This window comes from Haliaeetus leucocephalus, unplaced genomic scaffold, assembly GCF_000737465.1.
Source record: "Haliaeetus leucocephalus isolate CR32 unplaced genomic scaffold, Haliaeetus_leucocephalus-4.0 Scaffold517, whole genome shotgun sequence".
NCBI lineage: Eukaryota > Metazoa > Chordata > Aves > Accipitriformes > Accipitridae > Haliaeetus > Haliaeetus leucocephalus.
The window spans coordinates 1913408-1938888 of NW_010972953.1; positions in this window are offsets into that span (position 1 = coordinate 1913408).

Consider the following 25481-nt stretch of genomic DNA (forward strand, 5'->3'; position numbering starts at 1 on the left):
CAAAAGTTTACCTAAAAACAGTTTTACTGTCTTCAATCCTCCTGTATCTGCACTGCTTCTCGCAGCCGCCTTGAAGGTATTTGCTTTTATCTCCAAGGTACTTGCTGGTTTCCACCCAGCATACACGAAGAATCCCCCAACGAGGAAGGGCAGCACTGTCATTGTCAGCTTCTCCAGCACTACAGCGTCTTCTGTCTGTCCCAAAGGTGCAGCACATCTGGAAAGGAGCTCTGACACCCTTTGGGAGCTGCTCAGGCAGAGAAAAGAGCTTCCTCGGGAACAAAGCATTTTGCGCTTTACCTGCAAGTTAGACCCCTCTCCCTGATCTTCTCTAACACAGAAATCAAGCAGTGGGGCACTTCCACAGAATACCCCAAACCATATGAAAACATACTCCATTGATTGCATCCAATCTTCCCCTGGAAAAGAGAAGCACTTGAACCATAGGCCCAATTGTATTCCTGAAAATGTCCTGACATTACAGTGATGAAAGTGCCTCCCCTACATTGAACAGACCTTTCTGTTGCGCAGAAAAGAGCTATTGTCAGACCTGAACACCCACAAGGCTGCTGTCTTGAGTTCACGAAGCCCTCTCAGTGTTTACACTAAAACTTTGTCTTGAAGAGAAAAGTCTGATATTGTTCCGAGGCTGGTTTGATCTTGTCCTTCATGAGCCTTGAAGGTAAACTCACCTTGCTTGATTCTGTCTTTACAACGCAATTATCAACTCATTCTAATGAAATTCACCCCAAGCAGAGAGCCAGCGTGAAGCTTCTCGTCCACAGCCAGGCAGTTCCGTTCTGTGCGGAGGCCGTGAATGAAGTTCAGCCTTTTCTTCATTTCACAGGTCAATTCGAGCTCTTTCAGATATGGATGTAAAATCCTTTTGCGAACATCAGTAAATATTTGCCTGCTCAATTAGACAACTCAGTAGTCATCCCCTTGCGCATAGAGGGGGCAAAGTTTCCTGCAGCGACTAACAAATAGCTCACCTTGTTTTCTCTGTGCCTCCTGGCTGTTAATGGCCCGAAGCCTCCCTAGCCAAGCAATAACCCAGAATTATGGGGAGAGGGCTGTTTTTTTCTGAAAGTCCTGGCTCTTGACAGCTGTCCACTTCTTACTGTGACCAATTGCTTTAGTCTCTGGTGAGGTTTCCTCTCCTTTTAAGGGGTACCAAGTAAAAAAAGCTGTGATCAGCTAATAGTTTGAAAACATATACCCCAAATTTTTAACTTCTCTTGAGATGGGGATTTTTTTAAAAACATGGCTCTGGTCCGTGTTTGGAGATGTATGTGAACTTGCCCCTTGCTGTCCTGCAATGCCTTGAAAATGCCAAGCGTTGGTTCTGAACTGGAAGGAAATTAATTACCAAATAATTTACACTATGTGGCCTCCCTGCCACAGCACTGGCTGTTTGGGAGGTGCTCACAGCAGCAAATGGGGTGTGCCTGCAGTGGATTACCCTTCCGTGCCCCTGCACCCGTGGCTGATCACAAAGCGGGATGTCACTGGAAGCAGCGAGGTTGGAAGAGACAACAGCAGCGAGACAAAGCTGGCACTGCTGAGAAACAATAGCTCAAAAATATCCCTGCAGCCCGTGTGTTGAGGAACAATGTACGTTTCAATCCGAGTGGCAGGCAGCCACATCTCTATTTCACTCAGTGCATCTCCATACAGCCCATTTCACTTGGACAGCATGGAGAGATAAGCAATTAGAGCCCTAATCAATAACATCCACAGACCTCAAGCTACTTAATTGGCATCCAAGAGTCAAGGGGAAGGTGAAACTAGGTCTCTGAAAGCAAACGGAGGAAGAATCCCCAGGTGCTGGATTTAACAAAGTACAAACAAATCCCAGAGCAGGATGTTCTGCTTCAAACCTAAGTTTTGTTCAATACCAGCAGACAGGGGAGTGATAGGAGGGAGATACAGGCATGGTGCTTCTGGTGAGGATAAACACTTCCAATCCAAAGCTGGCCAAGTGTACTACATCTAAAGTACCTTCCCCCCATGGGTCCCCACAAATACAATTCTGTAGTGTTCTCTGTGGATGCTTCTAGGCTCTATGGCTTAAACAGCATCTCCTGTCAATGGGCTGCAACCTTGGCCCTTGTAAGAGCACAGAGCATGTCTGTCTGCAAGGATGCAGCTGGCTGCCACAACCGGACGCATCTGCCAGGCTGGTCTGAGCTCCATCATCAGCCTCCCCCAGGTGCTACACATCCTCTGACATCCGAGCACCTACATACTCTCATGCCATCATTACAGAAGGGTTGCATCATATCCACTCCGATGTTAGCCTGGACAAGCAGCATACAGGCTCCTTCCCTCACCTACCAGTAGCAATAGCTGAAGTTGTGGAAGAGTCCAGGCAGGACTGAATGTGCACCCGCTTACTCACCATTCCCAGAGGTTCTTTCCATTCCCCAGTCACTGTCACCAGACAAGACAACCAGGGGATTCCCAGGCCAAGCCACCTCTCCCCCATCCAAATGCTCCTCAGGTCCTCCCAGCCCCAGATAGTCATGCTGAGTCTTGACCTAAACTTTCTAAAATAATCTGCATAAAAACCAGAAAACAAGCGTGGAAGGTTTTGTCTTTGAGGTCATTTACTAAATCTTAATAGTCCATAAATGACTAAATTAACAGGAGCTATCCTGCCTTGAAACCACTGCCTGTAGAGTTCATGAGCATACTTTTCTTCCATTGACAGAAGGGAGAGAAAAAGAAATTCAGCAACTACAAACTACACTTTTGTTTAAATTCTCTCCAGAATTGTTGTGGCTTCATACCAAAAGACCTAGGCCTTTTACCAGGACTGCATTTTTTCCAGGAAGACAACCATTTCATTGAATGGGCATTCTCCTTACAGAAAAAAGGGCATGGGAAAAATCTAAATTCACACTTGGCTATTCAAGATGTATTTCTGTAAAACATTTACACGCTTAATCCCAAGCGTGTGCTTAAGTGTACTCCTCTACCTGTTGGGTATGCGTTACCAGCCAGCAAACTCAACTGGAGCATAACAGATGAGCTTGAAGACCTTAATGACCAACAGGTCAGATCCCCATCCTTCATAAAAGATCCTTTGCGCCTTATTTCCACCGTAAGTGAGGCCAGCTTGTTCCAGCTGAGGATACATCCCAAGCTTTCCTACCAAAGCATTAAACTGGAGTAGCGTCCTCAGCCATCCCTGAACCAGTGCTCTTTATAGCAGCAGTAGCGGGATTGAGATGCCACATTCCTCAGTGACCTCTTGCTTTGCCATTTCCCTTGACTTTAACTGTCCCATCATCGAGCGCTGAGGGCTGATGTTAAGCAATACTCTGTTATCCCTCCCCTTCTCCCTGACTATGCTGGAACCTCAGCTTGAGACAGCACTGAGTGGGAACGTGTCAGGGTGGCAGAGTTGTTAGTGTTTACAGATGCATTGCTCTGCTTAGCTTGTCACTGTAGACTCCACCTGGGAGATAAATAGGCAGAAATTAGAGGCAGATAGGAAAAAAATATCTTAATATATCAAGTTGCTAGAGGGAGGCAGCTTCAGAGGGCCCGTGAGACAGAACATCAGCAGCAGCCCCTGGGTAAACACTCAACTCTTGCACGGCAAAGAGCCTGCATGGCCTTAGCTCAGCTGGAACAAGCACCTTGACAGCTGGGTCTGACGTAGCTACACGAACTCTTCCAGGACAAGGGGGGACCAAAGTCCATTAAGATGACCGAGGCTAACGAGGGTCGTTCACACTAGTGCTTTTGGAGCTGATGGCAGCACAAGGAGGTTTGCTGTTACTGGACTGAACACAGAGGGCAAGAAACCCCTGGGGTATTGAGAAGCATGGTGTGGGAAATGGGAACCATGCTACGAGGTGCTGCTGGAGAAGGAGTTTCCTCCATCGAGGCTGAAAACCGTGTCCAAAGCAATTAATGGGTTATTTTAACAGAATATGGGAGGCAAGACAAGATTAATCCATGTCCTGTTACGGTCGCACAACGAGGTACTGGCAGACCGGGAAGAGAACGAAGTTTTCCAAATCCTTATGGCTCTCGTAAGCCGTAAACCACAACCCCAGCTAAACGGGTACCACAAAACCTGCCTGTCCCCACCCTTCTCCCTCCTGCAACACTTAACATTTCAAGAGAAGAAATTATTTATCGTTGAGCTTATTGTACAAGCTGGCATGATTTATTTAAACATTTGCCAATAAACACCAGAATGGGAGGCTGTTCTTCCAGGATTCCCACAGTGGAGTACTAGAGGAAACAGTAACAGGCCGTGTGATTGTTACTGCGGGACCTCTCCTGCCAATTACACTGAGTTACAAGGTTCAGTTATGGGATATAAAATAATTCAGTTATGGGATATAAAATAATTAATTTCATAAGGTCCAAGAAGAATTGCTTGCTCTGTATGAAGAATCTTCTTCCTCCGGCTTTTTATGCCAACATGATGTATAATGCGTTTAAAAAAATGCTATGCAGACTCCACCTAACAGAGTATTTCATTGCTTTCCCTGCTTGCCACAGTCTTGGTAACAAAGACAGGTCAGCAGGGTCATAAAAAACAGGTGAACATTCCCTTCCTGCCCACACCCCCGTGGCAGGAATAGGACGTTCATTCAGAAGAGCACTGCATGAAAACAAAGTGCATTTAGCAAAAGCTTTTGGAAACTCGTCGTATAAGCTTTAGCTTAATGAAAATAAAAAATCAAATTAAAGATCTGCAAGTTCTTCCTTTGAATTTTTCAAGTGATGAGATTTAATTAAAAGCAAGCAAGCAAAAAAAAAGCACGTAGCATTTTATGGACTAGAAAAATAACCCAGAAACTGAATTGCATTCAGGTCAGTGTGCAGAGACTGGAAGGAAAAAAAAAGGAGCAGTGTGCCCTGGTGGGGTAAGATGTCTCTCATGGCCTGATGGCATCATCTGTAAGCCCGGTCAGAATAGTCTGAGGTATCACTTCAGACTGGAGTAATCTCCTCCTGCTGCTCTGGTTTGACTGGGCTGGAGAGGGGGTCAGGGCTGGGACAGAGGAAGAAAAGGGCTCCCAGCACCACGGTGCTGGAGCCGGTGCTGTCCTCTGGGAAGGGACAGGGGAGTTTGCTGTCCCTGCTTGCACAGCTGCAGTAAGCCGCCACAGCAGCCGGGGGATTTGGACATGGTCTGATGGAGCAGAGCCAGTGCTTCCACTCAGAAGTGAGGACTTCTAACCCCAGCACGTGCTCGTGCAGTTCAAGGCTGTATCACAAAGTGCATGCACAGGCAGGACGAAATAAAGTACCCTGATTCTTGAATGAGTTCCCCCTCCACCACTGGAAGCATATTCTTTGTATATATATAGACGCTGTAAAAGCAACTCCTGCAGAAACAAATAAAATAGCCCCCAGAACCCCAATTGAGTACTCTCAGCCCTCAATAAAGATCTGAAACGTGTAGATGAAGGATCAGATTACATTTTGGATCCAAACTAGGTCGCATTTGCTTCTAAAGCCAAAAATAAGCTCTTATTCCAAAACCACAGGATAAACAGAAGCTTTTCCATCATCACAGAGCATTCTTCAGTCTGATGTTCCTTTCAGAGCACAGTCCCTCTCATGCATAAATACCATAGTAGGATAAGGATTCAGGAGTGGCGGGTTAATGTAATAATGTTTTGCAAAATGAAAAAAATAATCAAATAAACCCTCAAATGGAAATGCTGGCATTCATTCCCAACAGTGCAGTGTCAAAAAAGGAGATTATAATTACCTCTAAGCCTCACAACAGCAAACGCACTTTCCTGGGGGTTTTACCTCCATAAATTAAAAATATCCTAATTTACAAGTAATGGCTCCATTAAGCCCTATAGAACCACTGCCACAATCCTGCAAACTGTAAAGCCCTATAATCCCACACCCAGACCTCACAGCACTTGTGTGCGGTCTTTCCAGCTGATCAGAAGCAACAGCTCTGTATTCAAGTGCAATTCTTCCACTTGAAGGCCAGGCGGGGTAGGCTAAGCAGGAATGACAGATGACTGTAGATACTATGCAAACCCTCAACTGGAGGATCTCAAAGCATATTTCAGCTATTACTGAAAACAAGGTAATAATCCCCCTTGCAGCAGACACCCACGATCCCACCCGCACATGAAAGGAGAGACCTGATTTTCCATGGACGGGATCCTGGGTCTCAGCTCAAATGCTGTTTTGCTCCTTAGTGAGACACAATGAAACAGTGACAACATATATCAGTGCTATTTTTTGGTTGCTTCATTTATTTTGTGCAACCAAAGTGGGAGGATCCCACCATGCCCCTTGTCCCCCAGTGTATTTGCTGACAGCCGGTCACAGACAGGACTGGGGATGAGCTCAGCAATCTCACGGGATTGCTGATCCTCTGATTTGACTGTCAGAAAAAGCCGGTGGGTCCAGAATCCTTTTGGACAAGTTATTTATACTATGCACAATGGATCTAGATACCATTTTGGTGTTGAGACTTTCCAGTAATTCTTCACATTCTGCAGCTGCCCTGTAGTGCTCAGCAGTCCCCCAAACTAGCAATTTCCTTCTTAAAAAAAACCTCAAACAACTTTATCACTTGCCTTTAAGATCAGGGCTGTGGAATTAAACAAAAAACCCCAGCGAAACACAACCATCTATCCGTTCCTTGCTCTTTCCCCAGAAAGAAGCCAGTTCTCCCACGCTGTCCCCAAGATTAAAAGAGGCAGAACTTGGAGCGCAGCACGGACCCCTGGAGAGGTTCAGGGACCTGCCTCCCATCGCAGGGCTATGGTCTGAGGGGAGCCACTTAGGAGTACCTTATGATCTCGTTATCAGATCTTGTAACTAGCAGAAAAGATCTCCAGATAGCTTACCTGATTAACACAGTGGTATTTTCCTAAGAAACTGATGAATATTTTACTTTGCTGTAACCCAAGGGAAGATGCTGGGGGTTACCTACGGGTTCCTGAACTTCAGGAAGAATTTGCAAACAATTGTGTGGCTCCTCCTTCGACTCAGCTCCAACCACAGCAACAGCGCTAATTTATTTGCATTTACAACGGCTTTTTTGCTAACTCCATTTAATGCCTGTCCCAGGGTGTGTTTCCAGGCCCTGACGCTCCTTCAGCCTCTGGGGTTTCCAAGAGGGGCTGGCCGCTAGCTACAGTCTCTTTGGTGCACATGCTTATTTAACCATGAAATCTTACACTGCTATTTATTTGCAAAACCGCAAAGGCATCTGAAGAGTTTGAGTCATCTGTTAGTCAGCTTCTTGCCGCACACGCCGGGTGCAGCCCAGCACGCGAGCCAGGAGGTCAGCAGCTTGCAGAAAATGAGATACCCACTATGAAGGAGAATAAACTGTCATACCAGGAAGGACTAAGACTCAAGGCACGATCAGTCCTTGCAGAGGTTACTTAATTTAAAGGAAGAGTGTATCATCCATCAGCAATCAGTAACACAGAAGGAGACAAGACTATCTGCCTTTGCCTGCAATGGACCTGCACAGCCCCCAGGGAAGGGATTCGACATTCGTTAGTGCGTTGTGCCTCCACCTCTGGAAGCCCCCGCAGGAAACCACGATGGTGTCAGGCAGCGGACGGTAGCAGGACCTGATGGGATCCCTCCTCGTTGCTGAGCCTGAGAATGTCGTGGCTACCTTGATCCGATGAGAGACATTACCAGACCGGTGAGCAGGAGAAGAGGAAGGCTAAAAGGGGGGAGCTGGAAAGAACCACATGGTTTTGGGCTAAAAATCACTCAGAGGCAGCTACAGGAAGATGCTCCAGGTGGAAGGAGTGGCGGAGCAGAAGGGTCTCTCGCAACTGGGAACAAGTGGAAACCAGTGTTAGTGAGACAGCGTGGAGACAAGAGCACAGCACAGGCTTCATTATTGGCATTGATTTTACAGGGGAAGTATTTAGCTGTGATTGCAGCAGGTGTCGGAACAAACCCCTTCAATTAGATCAAGGCCTTGAGAGACTCTACGGAGAGGATGATAAAATCAAGAGAGCCATTTCATGCCAGACCCGTTTGAATCTGGCTCTGCTGGGCCTCAAGCTCTGACAGATCTCAGCTCATCTGACTTGTGTGTTATTCAAGGACAATGTATTTCCTCCTATTGCTTTTCTCCTTTACCGTAAAATTTCTAGCATTTAGAAAATAACCAGCTGTAGCAAAACTTCTATTTCCTCAGCTTTCCTCCTCATTACTGCTTCTTTGGTTTTTAAGACTTCAGGCATTTGACAAATAAAATACTGCCTTTTTCCACATAGCTCTGTGTCCTACACCCACCAACAAGCTAAAATAGCCATTTTCTTATATTAAAACAAAAGTTTAATCAAATAGCGTTTTTCTAGATGCCTGCTCACACTCCACAGTATGAAATTAATTCCAGAGAGAGTCTTGCTGAACTCCAAGGCCTGACAAACTTTTCATTCTGTAATCATTTTTCAGAGGAAGGGAAAACAAAATACATAAAATAGACAAATGGAAATATCACTAATCCCATCATGGCCGCAGAGGAAAGGGTAATAAAGAGAAATATGACAGAGTGGAATTTTTCTGCAATGACTCTGCTCAAGTTCTTTATCTCCTGAGCTTTCCAGACCACTGCCTCACCTGGGGGAAGGCAAGGCAGCTCTGCTGATGGCAGTGAAAGGTCTGCTTCTGACTTTCAGAGGCTTTTACCACCCACTACATTTTGCACTTAAGAAGCAGAGCAATGCAAAGTGGGGAGAAATGGTAGGAGCTGTCAACACCGTTCTGAATACATGAAGCTTCATGGATTTCTGTTTAATTGCAGGAAGGTTTTTGTTAATATAGGAAGATAATAGTCAACTTTAATGGCAATGGAAAACTTGACTAGTGTTAAAAACCACCACATTGAGTATTAGCATTTGCTTGGCAGTGCAGATCTGGTGTTAGACACTTACATGCCATTTAAACAGCGCATAGTACTACTGGACTTAAAACATATGCTTAACTGTTAGCAAAATGCTGAAGTGCTTTGATGAATTGAGGTTCTGCAGAAAGAATATAATCTATCCTTTCCTAATACGGACTCATTAAAACATTATTGATTCAACTACAACCATGAACCACCAATAAATCAGTCCTGCAATTATGCTGTGTCCATCTCTACAGTGAAGACACTGGATTGCCTTACTGAACTCTGTGGCTAGCGGACAAACTAAGCTGCAAAGAAATTACATGCACCACCACGCCCCCATCAAGCTAGAGAGAGCTTGATGAGAGTCCCAACCCCGTCAGCAAACTTCGCGTATCCACCAATTATAGTTAGGGGAAAAAAAAGGAAAAAAATGTCTTCTCTATGCAGCCCCCCCTGCCCACCCTGTCACCCAAGCATCGCTTACAAGATCAACCAGACCCTTATCTAAGTGTTCGGTATCTTTCTTTGGGAAAGGATTCAAGGGATCTCACAAAGAAAAGCCATTTTTAATTTTATTTATTTAAGTCTTGCTTATTTAGGAATATTTGTCTCAGTGGTTAAAAAACGAATAAAACGAATGTTTCACCTGTTGCAAAGGAGAAAAAGTAGTAACACTTGCTCTGGAAAGTAGCTAAAAAACTCCCATGAGTCCAAATGATTTATTCTCTCTGTGGTCCCTCAGACTCCTCTTCCATTAAAAAATGGGTGAAGTTTAGCCCTCTGAAAATTAATTGCTGACAACTTTCTCCTATGATGTATATCTCCAGAGGTTTTGTTGGCAACTGGTAGTTGCTGCTCTGCACATCTGTACTAAATACTGTCTGCTGGCCATAAATCCTCCCTGCTCCCTTGAGTCATGTATGCCTCTCGTCCCATATATATTCCGAATGGAAATGAAAGCCAGCTGGAGAGGAAGCAGGGAGAGGGGAATTAACCAGGCAGGCAGCCATTTCACAGCCAGCTACAGAAACCCAGCACTCCACCGTACCTTCAGCTAATGAGGAAGGCTAAGCAGAGGGACAGCAAGAGCTTATTGATGATTTGGGATGACCGTCAGAAAGCCCAAACAATAAAATTACTTCAATTACTGTTTCATGTATGCAGGTTAAACCTCCTCCAGCTTTCACCATCATTTCAGTTCTTCCCCTCTTCCCCCCTCCCCTTCATGTCCATAGGTAAAAGGAAAAGGTATTTTTAATGCAAAGGGAGGGGAAGAAAAAAAATCAGCAATGCCACCCAAGCAAAACCTCTTAAATTCCAAGCTCAGAAAGCTCAAAACTCCTTTCGTTCTTTTGAATGGGACAGGAAAAGAAGTAATGCATGAAAAATGGAACAAGGAACCAGTATTTATACCCACAAAGCCAAGGCAAAGGAACAGCTACTTGTTAATGGCTTTTCTGCCACCAACCTAGGAGATCTCAAAGGGAAGGGTAAAAGCAGGACATGATCTAACCACCTCGGCTCGTGCAGAGTAAGAATCTTGCACCTCTCATCTGAGATGCGCTATTTGGCAAGCATAATCCTTGTTGACTTGATGGGAATCTCATGAGCTTGAAAGAGACCTGGGGTCTAAAGATCTTCAGCATCTGGGAGTGCGAACAGCATCCATCACATGTATAGATTTTTAGGTAGCCCACAACTGTCATTTCAATTTTCTTCCCTGTTAACAGCCCATACTTCTGCAAGTAAGGAGAAACCAGCAAGGTGCACATCAGAACACCTGGCTATGCTTCAGATTGTCATTTTTGACATGGCTTGTCTGAGTGATTAGTTTTGATCCTCTTGTCCCACCTCTGGGAGAGCTGGCAGTTTCACTGCAGTCACCCATTTCAGAAGGGAAGCACTGCTCTCACTTAATGGCTCAAAAGTCAGCACTAACTTACTCATCCACTATGTTGTAATTCCTTCTCAATGGCTTGGAAACCAAAACTCAGGGAAGCATCACCCATCCTGCAGATGTAAACTAGGACTAAAAAGTTTTCATCGCTGAGTTTATTTTAAGGATAATATTTTGCTCTCAAGTAGAGTCTTTCTTCCAGAAAGCAGACGCAATGAGGACATGAAACAGCAGGGAAGTAGAGTTGCTTAGCGTATAAACAGGAATAATAATATTAAAATGAGTAATGGAAAATTTAAAGCAGAATATTAGGGGAAATATCTACCATGGAGCATCACTGAACTCTGCCAGTCTCTGATCTGGAGAACACTCCTCAACATGGCAAAAGCATCAGCCCTGTCCTGCTCTGAAGAGTGTCAACATTGACCAAAAGCCAGCATTTTTGGTCAATCCAATAGCCATGAACATGCAGCCACAGCCAACTTAGAGCAGCTCCACAATCTTCCCAGCCCATGGTTCAGCCTGTAACGTCCCTGTTTTCAGGGCTGAGGGGACAGAGGGAGTCCGAGTCTCATTTTCCTGTTCCCTCTCCATGGAGAACTGGTGTCCCTGTTTTGTGAGGTGAACAGCTCCTTGCTTTCTTACCTGCAAACTCTGCAATGTTTTCCAGTAATAGTTGCCCCAGGAATATAAAACAGACACATTTGTGCAGAAAGAATGACAAGGATTAAGTTTTGTTTTATGTTTCCTTCCTCTCAGGTAATCTTTATGCCAAGAAGAGATGCAGATACATAAGGAGCAGAATACGACTCCACAATAAAACAACGATAGGTAGAATCAAGCCATTTTAGAAGCAATAGCAATTTTACAAAGAAAAAAAACAACTTAAAATATAAATAGTTATAGCAGGAGCACATACCAAGGAAGCATATGGTACAGTCTATTTTACTAATTAGTTTTCAGACCCAGTTGTGGAAATTAGAGGTGATAAACAGCATTTCTCTTTTAGGATCTAAAAATGTTTGAAAAACTATAACAGAGTTGAGTAATTGTGGGAGAATATTCATAAAGAGATCTAAAGTCACTATTTCAGTACAGTATACTTTTTATTTCTTTAAGAAGTGAGTAGTAATAGCCTACATTCCTTCACATACGAAGGATTATAATTCACCTCATCCTGATTTCATACTAGCCATTTTAGTGGGATTTTTTTTGTTTTAAATATTTATTATCTTTTTTTGTCCCCACGCACTGCCCAGTGAGGTTCTCTGATGTATGCTCTCACACTGGACAGGCATAAGTTTGGGAGGTCCACAGACATCCTGTCATCCACAGACAGACATCCAATTTCTAATCATCTCTATCTGGTTGCACACAGCACATTTTATCAGCTCTCTGATCAGCTCACAAGTATTAATCAATCTTCAGCTCCCGTTTTGTAGAGCAGATAAAACAAAATGTTGCTATTCCCATTTATATCTAGAATCGCAGATGGTATGTGACTTAGCAGTAGAGCTAACAACTGAACCAGGTCTCCCAACCATCCATTATTCAGAGAGGGTAAGCGATACGCAGTGTCAAAGCTCTCTACCCAAATTCATTGCTATGCCTGGCATATTAACTTTGCAAAGGCAAGAGGAAGCAGAATTTGTCAGAACTATCCTTTTCCAGCCCAAACGCACAGACATCTCCATGGTTTTAGCGCCTACCAATAGAACTTTCTGCAACCTTTCAAAATTAATCAAAACAGTACTTTCAGGGCAAAAATCTGCAGTTTTGCATAGAAAGAATTTATTTCCTTTTGTACTGGAATAGGCAGCATAAAAAGAACTGTTTTGGCATTAACAAAGGAAGGCATTTAGAGCAACTCAGAAACAAAGAATGGGTTTCCTTCCTGGTGGATCATGAAACACTGCAGGGAAAATAGGACTGCCACAAGGAGAAAAGCTAAATCTAAAGACTTTGTAAAAATGGCATCTCTGTCCTCCCTGCAGCTCTAGCATTAAACCATCTCCAGACCCTTCTGGCTGCAAACGGTCCAGCGCAGCTCCACAGCACATGTCACAGCAGCCTCAGTGCTCAGGACATGAGAGGGGAACGGCCTTGGATCCCTGGGAAACCAGGTGCTTCAGGCAATTTATTGCATTTCAAAGAGAAAAAACTGTACCAAAAAAAAAGAAAAAAATTAAAATCAATGATTCTAACTTGAAAAATGGTCACAAGTCATAAATTCCATCTTGCACCACAGATGCTGGTCTCAGTCTCCACTCCCTCTCTCCAGCTGAGCTCCCTTGATTTCAAAGATATTTTAAAGAAACCTAGAGTAAACCAGGCTGGCGTCAGCATGCAGCACCCTGCTTTTGCTGTGCTTAAGACTAGGAAAAGCAGATGGGCCAGGACTGCCATCTCCTCTCTCTGGAGCCTCGGGCAGAGGGTCTGTACCAGAGGCTGTTGGGCAGCAGCACGGCACCACACAGGGGATGCTCTTTGCCCACCCGAGTCACTACACCAGAGACATACAAAACAGACTTCCTCTCTGCTACCCAAAGCGGCTGCAGCTCTCAGCCCATATTATTCTGCATTACCCTTTTCAGAGACACTCATTCCCTGCAGCAATATCCCCTAGACCAAGAGGAACATCTGCCAAAATATTTCAACATCCCTTCCAACAAGCATTCATGAGCCATTCTGGCACAAATGCACACCTGGACCCATTTCTCTGAAACCATTTCTTTTTAAACCCAGCAGGACAGAACAGCTGTATTTTATAGGCTTTCACTTTATTGGTAGTAGTGGATTTATTTAATTGCACTGTGGCAAAAGCACAGTTATGTTTCACAACCCACTCAAAGACAAAGCCAGAAAACTGCCCGAGTGTCACTGGGAAAATTCTCCAGTCAGTAGACAGAGCTGGTGACTACACACGTGCCCTCCTTTATTAACTACCTACAGTAAGTACAAGCTTAAACCCAGCTGCTTCTCTCCCTGTGCCTCCCCAAGTGCTCCTGCAGCAAAGATTAAGGAGAAAAGCTCAGCTTGTTTATGGCCACCCAGCCAGGGTGCTGCATTTGCACCAACATCCAGGGACCCGAGAGGACCACGGCGGGTCACAGGGAGAATGCCATCTCTTGAGTTAAAAAGAAAAGTTAAGCATTTTAACCATGGAGCAAGAGTAATAAAATATCAGATGGCAGCAAGGGATCAAAGGGGCTGTACTGCAGACAGCTGCTTCCAGCAAGCATAATGGCAGGAGAAGTTACTCAGCACCTGTAGTATGGAGGGACTTGTAACTTCATTGAAAGCCCAGTGGCCCTCCTAACACAGTCCTGCTTTGAAGATATCTAGGAAACACCAACGTGTTGTCAGAGCAGCTCAGCTTCATTCTTTCGGATGCCCCTCAGAAACCCACCTGCCAAACTGACAACACAGCACATCCCTCCACACATCCCCGGGACTGAACTCCTTGGCTTACAGCTGAGAGAGACGGCATTTGAAAGCAAAGCATCTTATCGATGCAGAAGCGTTGTAGCCCCAAAGCCAGCACCGGCCAGGAGACACGAGACTCCAGCCGGGTGGCAACGGCCGGGGATTTGAGGGGGCGGCAGGCAATCGCCCCCGTGGACTTCAGTCTCGGCACCTGCAAGCGTTCCCGTTGCCTTCAGTCTTGCAGTGAACTCTTGTCTGCCGCAAAGCAGCGCTTCCAGCCTCACTCACCCCTCCATTACCTGGTGGCAAGAGCCCAAATCACCCTCTTGCCCCATCCATGGAGAGGGCAGCAGGTCTATTTATAGAGTAACTGATTGCATCTGCCTTTGTACCCCTCCTTTCCCATTACATCATGTCTAGGGCTTGATTTCAATCACAGACCTATTTTCACATACAGCCCTAGCTATTTTTAGGGCTAAGTAAGTAAATGGCTCATAAATAGCTTCTTGATTCATAACAGTTTATATTGCTATTACATGCCTTACTTCTCTCCTCTGAAACTTTTGTACCTCCCTGGCGTCAACATGTCACATTGCAGTTTGCCCTTAAGTGTTTTATAACAAGGGAAGTCTAGTTCAAATGAAAGGTATAGAGAAGAACCAGGTTTCTGCAAATTGCCTCAGCAAACAGTCTAACATGCACTTAGACATGCATATTAGCGGTACTGTGTGACAACTTAATTTCACACTGGTCATGATTAGACCTGGTAGGAAAATTGATTTCTCTCACTCCATTGCCCACATTCCAGTTCAGAACAAACCATCAAAACTTTTCACAACAGCAAATTTTTAGAGAGAAATTAATTTCAATTTACACAGCTTTTTTTTTTCCTTTAGCTAATCAAAAGCACCCTCCTAATTAAAACAGTATATAAACAGGAGAGTGAAAATACAACTGCTGTCCTCTCTTTATGCTTCCCACCTGGACAGATTTACAACACTGCTCAGCCCAGGAGAGGATGTTCCGCTCAATAAAGGGGTGTGGAATAGTCTCCTGCAGGGTTATGAACCAAGAGCAGCATGAAACAGGGGTGGGGGAAGGAAGGAGCTGTGTAATTACTGCTGGGCAGCCCTCGCAAATATTAATCAAAATCACAAACAAACCCTTTGCGCGAGAAGATGATATGAGGATCGGCTGGGAGCCAGCATGCTTGACGCTGTCTCATGCTGCACAGGTTCCCATCTGGGAAACAGGGACAACCACCCTTCCCTACCAGCATTGTAGGGAAATCTATCCCGGCAGACGCACGGCACTCGGGGAAGGCTCTGCCACTCCAGGCTGGTCCATGTTTAGCCAACAGCCGCTTCGAATTAAGCACTGAAGCTGAGCATCACCCATAACGTCTATCCCAAACACCCAGCTGCAGCATCAAGTTTTTAACCCCCAATTGCAAGAGTTCAGTGATGACATTGCTTATTTTTAAGTCAACCTTCCTTAAAGAAATCCAGCCTGACCCCCAAAAGAGGGTGAGAAGAGATCTGCCTCCCCTAACCCCAAGGCCTTCAGGGGACTTTAAAAGCTTTAAACACTGAAAAATACAACAGGAAGCAGCCAGGTCAGGAAAAGAAACTTATTAATAATGGTGACAGTAATAAACCTGCAGCATGATTTTGCTACTCTGCACTACACATTTGTTTTGAGTTATTCTGATTTGCTTTCTGAGGGTTTTTCAGGTATTCAATAATCAGAACATGAAAGCAGTGACAGGTTCATCAGGTGCCTCATACCAGCTGGGAAATCCTGGTCTGTCAATGAAATGCTCAAACAGTCCCACTGCAAGAATATTCTGTGCAAACTCTCCAGCACAGGCTGTTTCCATCTTTCGGTGTGCTTTTCATCCCGTTGCTAGCAGAGGGGATCCCTTGGGGGCCACCCCAGCTGGGTATGCTTTGAGGTGGGCTGAGCTGTCCCCACCTGCAACGCTCTGCCAGACCAGGATCCTGCAGCAGAGCAAAGGACAGTGCTGGTCCCTGATGCTCTGACAAGCCTCAGGACCCTTCAGCTGCCCCACAGCTTCACCAAATCAGAGTGACATCGTTTCACTTAATGTGCTTAATGTCTGACATGTGAATGTGCTTAATGTGTGACAGTGGACAGTGGAGAAAAAAAAAAAGTCAGGGCCATGAAGTCTCTAGCAACATTTCTGGGACTGCACAAAGTACATTGAAAACTGCTATTATGTCTTATCTAAGCTCCCTGTCCCAGAAAAAGGCTATCAACAACTTCCCAGGTGACAACTTTATTTGTGTATTTATTCTTAAATATAGAGAGCTCTCCTAGAGAGGTGGCAAGCGACATTTTATTTGGCATCCTTCTTAAGCTGAGAAGGATTGCTCTATAGTTTGCAACTTACTGTAGATGTTTGCTTGTCAGTGAAAGCTACGAACCTACTTTAATTAAAAGTGAAGCTAGGGACTGACAGCTGAACTGAGCTGCTTTAAAAAGAAGTGCTGAGAAGAGCCTGCAATGGGTTTTAAGTTTCTGTAATAGTCCCACATTTTATATGAAAGGGAAATAGGAACATCCTTCAATTGCATTTTACACAGTTACCAAAGGACAATGGACTAAAAGCCAGAAGGTTTAGAAAAACTCCACTTTGTATTAACTCTCCTTCAGAATGTTTGTTTTATCGGTGACATGACTAAGGCTCCTTACACTCATGTCATGTCTTCAAGAAGCACAAATCCCCTTCCTCCACCCCAACTTTCAGAACCACAGCACAGGGAGGAGGAGAAGAAAATTGTTTTGATTTAATAAACTTGAACTAAATCTGGCATTTTGAGGAACAGCTGCTCTTTTCAGTGGACAAGTTAAAAATGAAGCCCTGGGCTTCCCTGCACAGCATCCTAAGCGGAAAGGGAGGAATGTCATCTAGTGCTTTTGTTTCCGCACAATCCACTGACCACAAGCAGAGCCAGCATCCCAGCAGCAGAACCTGGGCTGTGGACCACAGCTGACTCTGTGCCTGTCACAGTTTGGCCACAGCTGCTTCTACAAAGGCATCTTGCAACAGCTCTCCAAGTACAATCTAATTGAAACATAAAAAACACACTTCAGGTTTTTTTTATAGCATATACAAATATTGTTTCTCCTACTAGAACATTTGAACATTCAAAATGAGAGTGTGGATCAATAATTCTTCTATTAGATAATTGAAACATGCCTCTTGATTTACATTAATGCACTTGTTAAGCAATAAGTAATTAAGGCTGTGGGCAGGTCTGCATTGCTGAAGCACGGATTTGATTAATGGTCTGCGAGAAGGTGAGGGGCAGACTGGTCCAGCTCAGCTCTGCTATGCTCTGTTCAGATGACTCTACCTCCCTGACAGCTGCCTGTGCAGCAGGAGCCTTGAGATCAGGGGTCCTCAGGGCAACAAGCCACTGAGCAAGCACTGGTACGGCTCTCAGTTTTAAAGGGTCATTCTCTCTACTTAAATTAAATGCATCGCTCTAGACGTCTGCCAATGACAAAAGCAACCCGAAGGAGGGCCCTTCAGGCACCCGTTGTGCTGATTCCCCTTTCACAGCATCTGCTGACACGCAGCTCTGCCTACAGACCAGGGGCAGGTCCCGTGTTCAGCACTGACACCTTGGCTCTGCAGTCCGATGACCCCTGCCTGACAGCTCGAGGTCCTCACCCAAAACCCGGAGCAGAAAGGCAAACCCTGCATGCAGAGGGGAGGCAGGAAGGACACCCTTGGGAAGACATTTTACTGACACAAACAGCGTGTGCTGCCAAGTCCCAGCACTAAGCCAAACAATTTGGTTCATCAAAGATAAATACTCTGGCATTGATTTGAGGTAAATTAGGCTGCGAATGCCAGGTTCACTAAGTCTCCATGCTATGGCATGTGTCTCCAAGTTTGCATCAGTGGGGGCACTGCAGCATCAACGCTGTTCCAGGTGTAGCAGCTTAGCCCTAGCTCAGTTCTTGTTCAAGGGAGAGATCTTGGTGCAGTTCTCGTTGACCCATACATCATTCCTGGCTCAAACTTCATTGAAAAAGTTCAGTTCAATTGTACGTTCTTGAAACTTAAGCCCTAATCGATGCATGAGAAGTCAGCCAGCCTTCAGCCTGGTTCTGTTCCAGCACAAGCACAATTAATTCCCATAGATGGGAAGCAGCAGGATCTGTCTTGCACTCATTAGTGCATTACTCAGCTCCTCAGGGAACAAACACCTCACGTGCCATTTTTGGTCAGAACTGCCTGATAAGTCATCTCAAGTTCCTCAGGGGAAGTCATAAACGTAGGACATTTGCTCCCTAGAAGAGTAGTTGGAAACCTGATGGTCCAAGAACTGCCTGATTTGCCCACAACAGGAAACAAAACTTGCCAGATCAGTTCACCGCAACAGAGCTGGCTAGATGAGTCACTTCCACTGAGCAAGAGACCTTCAAAGGCTGTGCCCGAGAGGCTCTGGCAAGCGCATCTACATAAACAAGGCTGCAAAGATCAGCTCCAAAGAGCCACTCGAGCTGTGTGGTTTCACCCAAGCCTTCCCTTTTCCTTGTTTACCCAGCAGCTTGCCTGTAATCAAATTGGATAATGGAGTAAATCCCTTCAATGACACTTGTTAGAGCAGAGGCCTGGTGACCTGCGGAGCAGAGCTCACCCCTCCGCCCCAGAGCACAGCCTCAATCTCCTCCGGAGGAACGCACGCCAATCACACCTAATGCCACCACGCACAACGATGTAATGAGCACAGGCTGCAGCTGGGGGAGAAAGGGAGGACAATGACATTATTTTACTGCCCTCTGACTAATGATGTGCTAACATGCTCAAGCATTAAGGTGAAGCTGCCAAGCAGTCATGGGAAGTGTAATTAATTCCTTGCTTATTAAACCCTGTGGCATCTTAAAGAAATGCTGACAGCATTCCATAAGCAGCAGCGGTCTGTGAGTCATGGCCCCCAGCCCCTCATCACAGCTTACCCCACTGAGAAGGCATCGAAGAGTCTAACTTGCGAGACGTGGTCTTTTAATAAAAACAACTTGGGTTTGAGACGTGTGGCAGAGATGTCAGGTAACACCAGCTGAGGGTCCATCCATTCTACCTGGAGGAAAAGAATTAAAATACGCATCCCTCAGATTATTTGTCCCACCTTAGTTTAAAGGCTTTTCAGTACTTTGTATTTTCCTCCCCTCCTTTTCTTTCTAAAACAGGAAAGGAAGGGGATTAATCTTTTTACTTTCTGGTCGGCTTTGCCAGAACCCAGTGCTCCCTTCACGCTCCTGCCCTGCAGGGACCTCAGCCATGCTAGAGCAGCAGGAGGTCTCAGAGCACCCAGGGGTTATTTTCAGAGCAGCACACTCACTCATCTGCTTGTTCATCAGCCCTTGAAGAAGCATCCATGTGCTCTCAACTCAGTATAACAAGGTGCAAGAAAACACCCCAAGCAAAGCTGGATAAATAGAGCCGGGGAGAGCCTGAGCAAGCCACACAGCCAGCTCCACTTGCAGCCATCAGCATTACACAAGCAGCCCACCCACAAGCACGCAAAGTCCACCCCAGCATCCATGGCAGGGCCCTCTTCTTCCCAAAGCAAGCAACAGCCCCATCTCACTTCCAGGCATTTCTCTGCCTTTTCAACAAATTTGAAGTGCCTTTTTTTTTTTTTAACCCTGCTCAAGCCATATTAAGTCCTTCATACCATTTCCAGAGCACACAGAACAGGAACCTCACATCCAGCCTGCCCAGCTCCACAGCTCTTCCCAAGGACAGGGCTGCCCACCCACCCCAAGCTACCACAGCATGGGCCCCTCTGGGCTCCCCTTAAAAAACCCAGACCTTCCCAGCACAGGAGGATCTGAGCAATTGCAGCAGCTTAGATAGTTTTCAGCTGATGCCAAAGCTCAGCTAGACACATTTGTTTCAGTCTAGTTCAACTGATTTAGAATAGTCTTAAGCCTAATTGTGCAAAAAAAAATCTAAAAGGAGAAATTTTGCTTGTGCTTCAGTGACCAACTACTGTGAGTAGACAGGGCCAGGGGATCTCTTTGCATTATTTGCTTCACAGCAACTGCAAGTAAATGCATCAACATTTTCTCAAGAGTAGATAGGAAGTCAGGACAAGTCCCCACAGCCACAGAAATAGGTGGAAAGATCCCAGCTGACTGTGCAGGCTTTATGTCTCAGCAAGGAATGAGGGAGGTTATCATAAAAATTAAAAATTGAGAGAGCTGCACTTTGCTTCACTAGGGCACAGATCCTTGAGTTAAACACACATATTTTAATGTAGAAATCTGCATGCATAAGTTAGCTACTCTAGGCAGTAGCCAAGTGACTGGTGACAGGAACTGTTCCACCAAGAATCACTGGTAGTGTCGCATGGTCAGCCACAGCCTTCCTGGGAGCATCCTTCTGTGAGAGCAAGTGCTCTGCCAGCAGGGAGAGGTGGTTGCAGGAGAGGGCAGAAGACAGCAGAGCCCTTCCCCCTTAATGAAGACACATAAATATTAATTGTTGCTAATCTCAGTCGGGACCTGCATGTGGATCAGCTGAGCTGGAACATGTTGACATGTTGCTTTGAAATGATCTGGCATTGTAGCACCCTTTGACAGGGTGGCACCAAACCAACAATGACACTGCGGTGGCAAACGTACCCTCTGCACTGGCCACCTGGGCCAGCAGCCACCCACAGCCGGGACTGATCCGGCAGGCAAAGGGGGATCAAACTAAACCAAGGGGCTGTGCTGTACTGGGCTTGGAAGCAGCCCATATACCACAGGTTCCTCCCATTACTGTTTTTTTTTAAACCAGCTGCCCTCAGGCAGGTCCTTGGCTCATTAAAATGCCTCTCCAGTGAGTGCAAACCACACCATGATTGACACCTTCCTGCTGGCAGCCTCCCCTGGGACCAGGGTCCCCACCTCCCTCTCCAGGACCATCAGTGGTTTTCCTTTGGGGCCTTTAACCATGGCCAGTTCTCTTAGCATTTGTCCCTGGCGATGGCATGGGCGAACTTCTTCTTGCCCATCTTCCAGACACTCTACATGGGTCCAAAGCCTCTAAATCTCAGGGCCGGTCTCTCGCAGAGCTTGAAAGGAAGCAGATTGTACTTCAGCTGCTCAAAGCTTGCAGAAGGCTAAATGAACTGCAGTTACATCTCACCTTAATGGCTCCTGCAGAGCTTTGCAAGGATGCAGAACAGCTGGAAATGGAGAACATGCTGCTGCCGCCCTGCTTCCACATCTCTGTGCTTTAAAGAGTGACAGAGAGAACAAGAGAAGCTGCAAAAGTGGCTTTGTGCCAGGCACAGGGCACCAGTGCCTCCTCTACTCTCCCTGAGCACCAGCCCACCTGGATGAGTTTACAAAAATACCCCCAGGCAGCCAACCTGCAGACAGAATTTAGTCTCCCTTTTTTTCTGGACATCCCATGTGTGTCCCTTCCCCTTTACTTTGCTAGATAAGCTCCTGAAGTGCTACTTACAGGAGTTACTCATAAAATGAACACGGGCTTTCAGAATATGACATGAAATTGCTTTTATCTACTGTGCACTGATAAATCAGGCAGTTGTGCTGCTGACTCTCTGGGAAAATCTATCTCCAGAAAGTCTCCATAAGTTTCCTAATGCATTCAGGGAAAGCTGCTGGGAGGGAGGGAGACAAGACGGGGGTCAGGAAGAGCTGCCTGACTTCAAACATGTTCCAGAGCAACTGTTCTCAGCTTGTTTGCTAATCTCTTGTGACCGATCATTGAACCAAATCTTGCTTCCTGGACAGATAAGCAAGAAATAGAGAAGAAAAAAAGAAAAGGGCAACACTTCAACAATAAATAGGACATCAATTAAACAAGTGAGCATTTACCTGCACAAACAGCTCTAGGAAGAGCCATCGATTCTTCCACCTGACAGTCTGGACTCGCTTAGCACATGCCTGGTTTACTGTGATCCCCAGGGAGATAAAGTGTCTGAAATCCTCAGCAAGAAAAGAACAGGCTTCCCGATGTGGTCATGGTGTGTCTCCTTTTAATCAAATATTTTTTTTTATTTAGATAAAGAGAAAACAACTGTCACTGTGGCTTGAAAATGTATTTGATGAGAAAAATCTAAGGGATGACTACAGCAGTTAGCAGACCAGATCCAGGTCTCTATCCCTGCCTCATCTTGTCTGGCTGAGAGAAGCTAGCACAGATCACCTGGAAATTTAGCAACTCTCCAGGATTTCAAAGCACTCAGTACTTACAGGAAGAGTATTATTCCCCTGATTTTTATTAAAAGAGATAAATCACGACTTTCTTAAAAGGAGGTGACTTGCCCAAGATCAAATGGAGGATCTGTCCCCTCAGCCTTAGTCCTTTCCTCTGCTTTATGGTTCAGCTCATCCAGTCCTCTGGCAGGCTGCTGCTGAGCAGCTCTTGCCAGCTTTGCCAGTCTGTCTTACCCAGAGATGGCCGCTGCGTGTGCCAGGCAGGAACAGCTCCCTGCTCCGCAGCTCCCTCTCCTACCTGCTCCAGCTAAGCAAAAATCCATCCATCTTTGAGCGTGGGCTTTCAGAGCTTTTGCAGTGGAGACTGACATGGTTTAAATGAAGAGTAAGTGCCTGGCTGCAGATAGACCCTTGCTGGAACAGGCTGTAGTGACTGATGCCAGGCTCTGATCTGAGCTATTGTGTGACCTTCATTCCGGACCATAAAGCACTTTGGGGCAAGACCGCCTCTCTCTATGCGCCTACAGCAACAACCACAGCATGTGTCATCTGATTCCCAGTATGCTACTATATGAATAGTGAATTGACAGATAGATGCATAGTTAGTATGCATGGATTTAAATTGTATTCCTGGGCTAGTTCCAAAACACAGGTGGTGATTTCTGGACAGTGGATACATTATCTGCAGAAAAGTAAAAATTACAGCTATCAAGAAGAAAGGAGCATTATCATCCTTCCATCATTCCCCTCTGAAAAAACTCAACAGGTCAGCTGCTTCTAAGCCCACCCTGATCAATCACCACAAATGCTAAAAGCATTTAGAAGATGTCCTCCTTTGAGCCATTTGTCAAGTGGCATCTGGCAGTTTTTAGTCCTTTTATTAGTTCTGCTTGTGAGAGAAATTCACTTGAAGCCAATGCTTAATGCAGTGAGAAAGCAGTACATATTTCTATGGCAGATACCCATTATTCAGCTGTGCGCAGAGATGTGAAGGGGAATTAACAAAGCCCTGGGCTGGAAGAGAGAGGGTGCCCCGTGCCTTGACCTGCTGTCCTGTATGCACGTTCCTTCACGTTTGCACTTCAGCCTCAGCCTGAAATGTATTGGATGTGAAAAAAAAACCAACATGGTTTTGTGGTGAAAGGAAGCACAGAGCGAGCCCAGCACACCTGCCTGCGGGCTGGACCTGCAGATTAATCCAACAGGCAGGAGCAAACCTGGACGACGGAGAGAGATGATACAGGGGTGCTGCCTAATGATCCTGCAACGGGGCAGTGCCAGCAGAGAGATGGCGTCTCATTGCGCTGAATGCTGCACACAAGGATAGAAGAGTCTCGGGCATCTCACTGGCTTTTTAGCCAGGTATGAGTCCACACAGACTGCCTGCCCCTCTGATGTGGCTGTTCTCAGAGTGTTGTATACAGCCCCATTCCCCTAATGCAGGATCAGCTGTACCTAAACCACCTCTAATATGCTTTAAGCCTGGAGAACTACGGCACAAATGGATTAAGAGAACTGCCCAGAGATCACACGGAGGAGCGCACGTTAAATTTGGGAACTGAACTTTTATCTCTTAAAAACCTTTCTGGATCAGTGCTTAGTGGCTTGCGTCAAGCCTTTGCCAGTTGCACAGCAGCTACTTTAGGGGCTAGTGCTTTCTACTCCTGTGAATTTATACAGTGCCTGGCATAGAGGAGTACTAGTGCTGCTGCAAAACTAGCACTTTTTATAACCCCCAAAATTAATATCGTTGGACAAACAGTGGGAGAGGAACAATACAAATCAGATACAATCCACCTAGGACTTTTCTCCTCTGCTCCCTCCCTCCTTGCAGCACTCTCATTATTTTCCAGCAAGGGCAGTCTTCTTTTTCTCTCCCTCACTTGTCAGGATCAGATGACATTTGAGTTGTGCTGATGAGACCTACCAGGGCGAGACACATGTTTGTGGTCGCTTTGGGCAACCAACTGCCAAGGCCTTTAACTGCTCTCTTTTGATTTTCCCTATGAAGTCAACCTCTCTGCCTCCCTGGCAATTTGAGTCATGCTACCCACAGTGCTCTGCCTCCCAGGGATTTGTGCATGAGCGTGGGCTGCTCTTACCTTAGCCAGTCGCTCTGCCTTGAAGGAAAGGGGCTGACATTTTTTTCTGGGGGAACCGGCATGTGCTGCACAGAGATGCCAAGTAAGGGATGGCTGTGGGTGGCATTACTTTGGGGAGAGCCACTCTGCAGGGGGCTGAGGGACCTGCTGTCCTGCTGTGATGGTGAATCTCTTCGGAAGACAGCCATCCTCAGCTGGCTGTGGCCCATCAGTTCCATTTCCAGCTGTGGAGCTCTCCTGATTAATGCCAGCTAAGGATCTGGCCCACACTATCTATTTCTGACCTAACATACGTGAAAGGATCGTTGAGATGAGCTTCACACAGAAGCTGTGACTTCTGATGCCACCTTTGCAAAGTACTGCTTGCCCAAGTAGCACTTTCTCCAGTGATTAACTGGCCGGGTCCCATGGGGCTGAGCCAGCACGGCTAAGGACACTGCACAGGAGCAAGGCTGCAAAAATCAGCTCCCTGGCTCTGGTCCAGCAAAGCACTTGAACAGTGCTTAACATCAAACACCATCCGAGCTGCCATCAATCACAAAATTCACAGTCCTTCAGTGAGCCACACTCACATGTCCTGAATTGGTGGATGGGGGTGTCACAGTGGTGTTTCTGTAACATGGGGATTCACAGCCGCAAACGCTTTGGGCCTAGTTTTATTCTGCTTTGCACATTCCCCAACAATTTATATCAGTGCATAAACCAGAAATAAACTCTCAAGAAGAAATTCTCATTTAACTTTCACGGAAGTGTTTCATATTCATTTTGCAGCAGTATAAATGACAACACAAGATGTAAGATGGAAGAAGTTTTATGAGTGTCCTTAGGGGAGAGATCCTAGATCATTTAATCAAATGGATCTAGACACATTGTCTTTGCTGGCAGCGTGACCAGGTGACATCTGTGTTGAACAAAGGTCATATAGCTTGTGATCCAAGAGGCAAACGTTCAAATAAAAAAGATAAGCCTA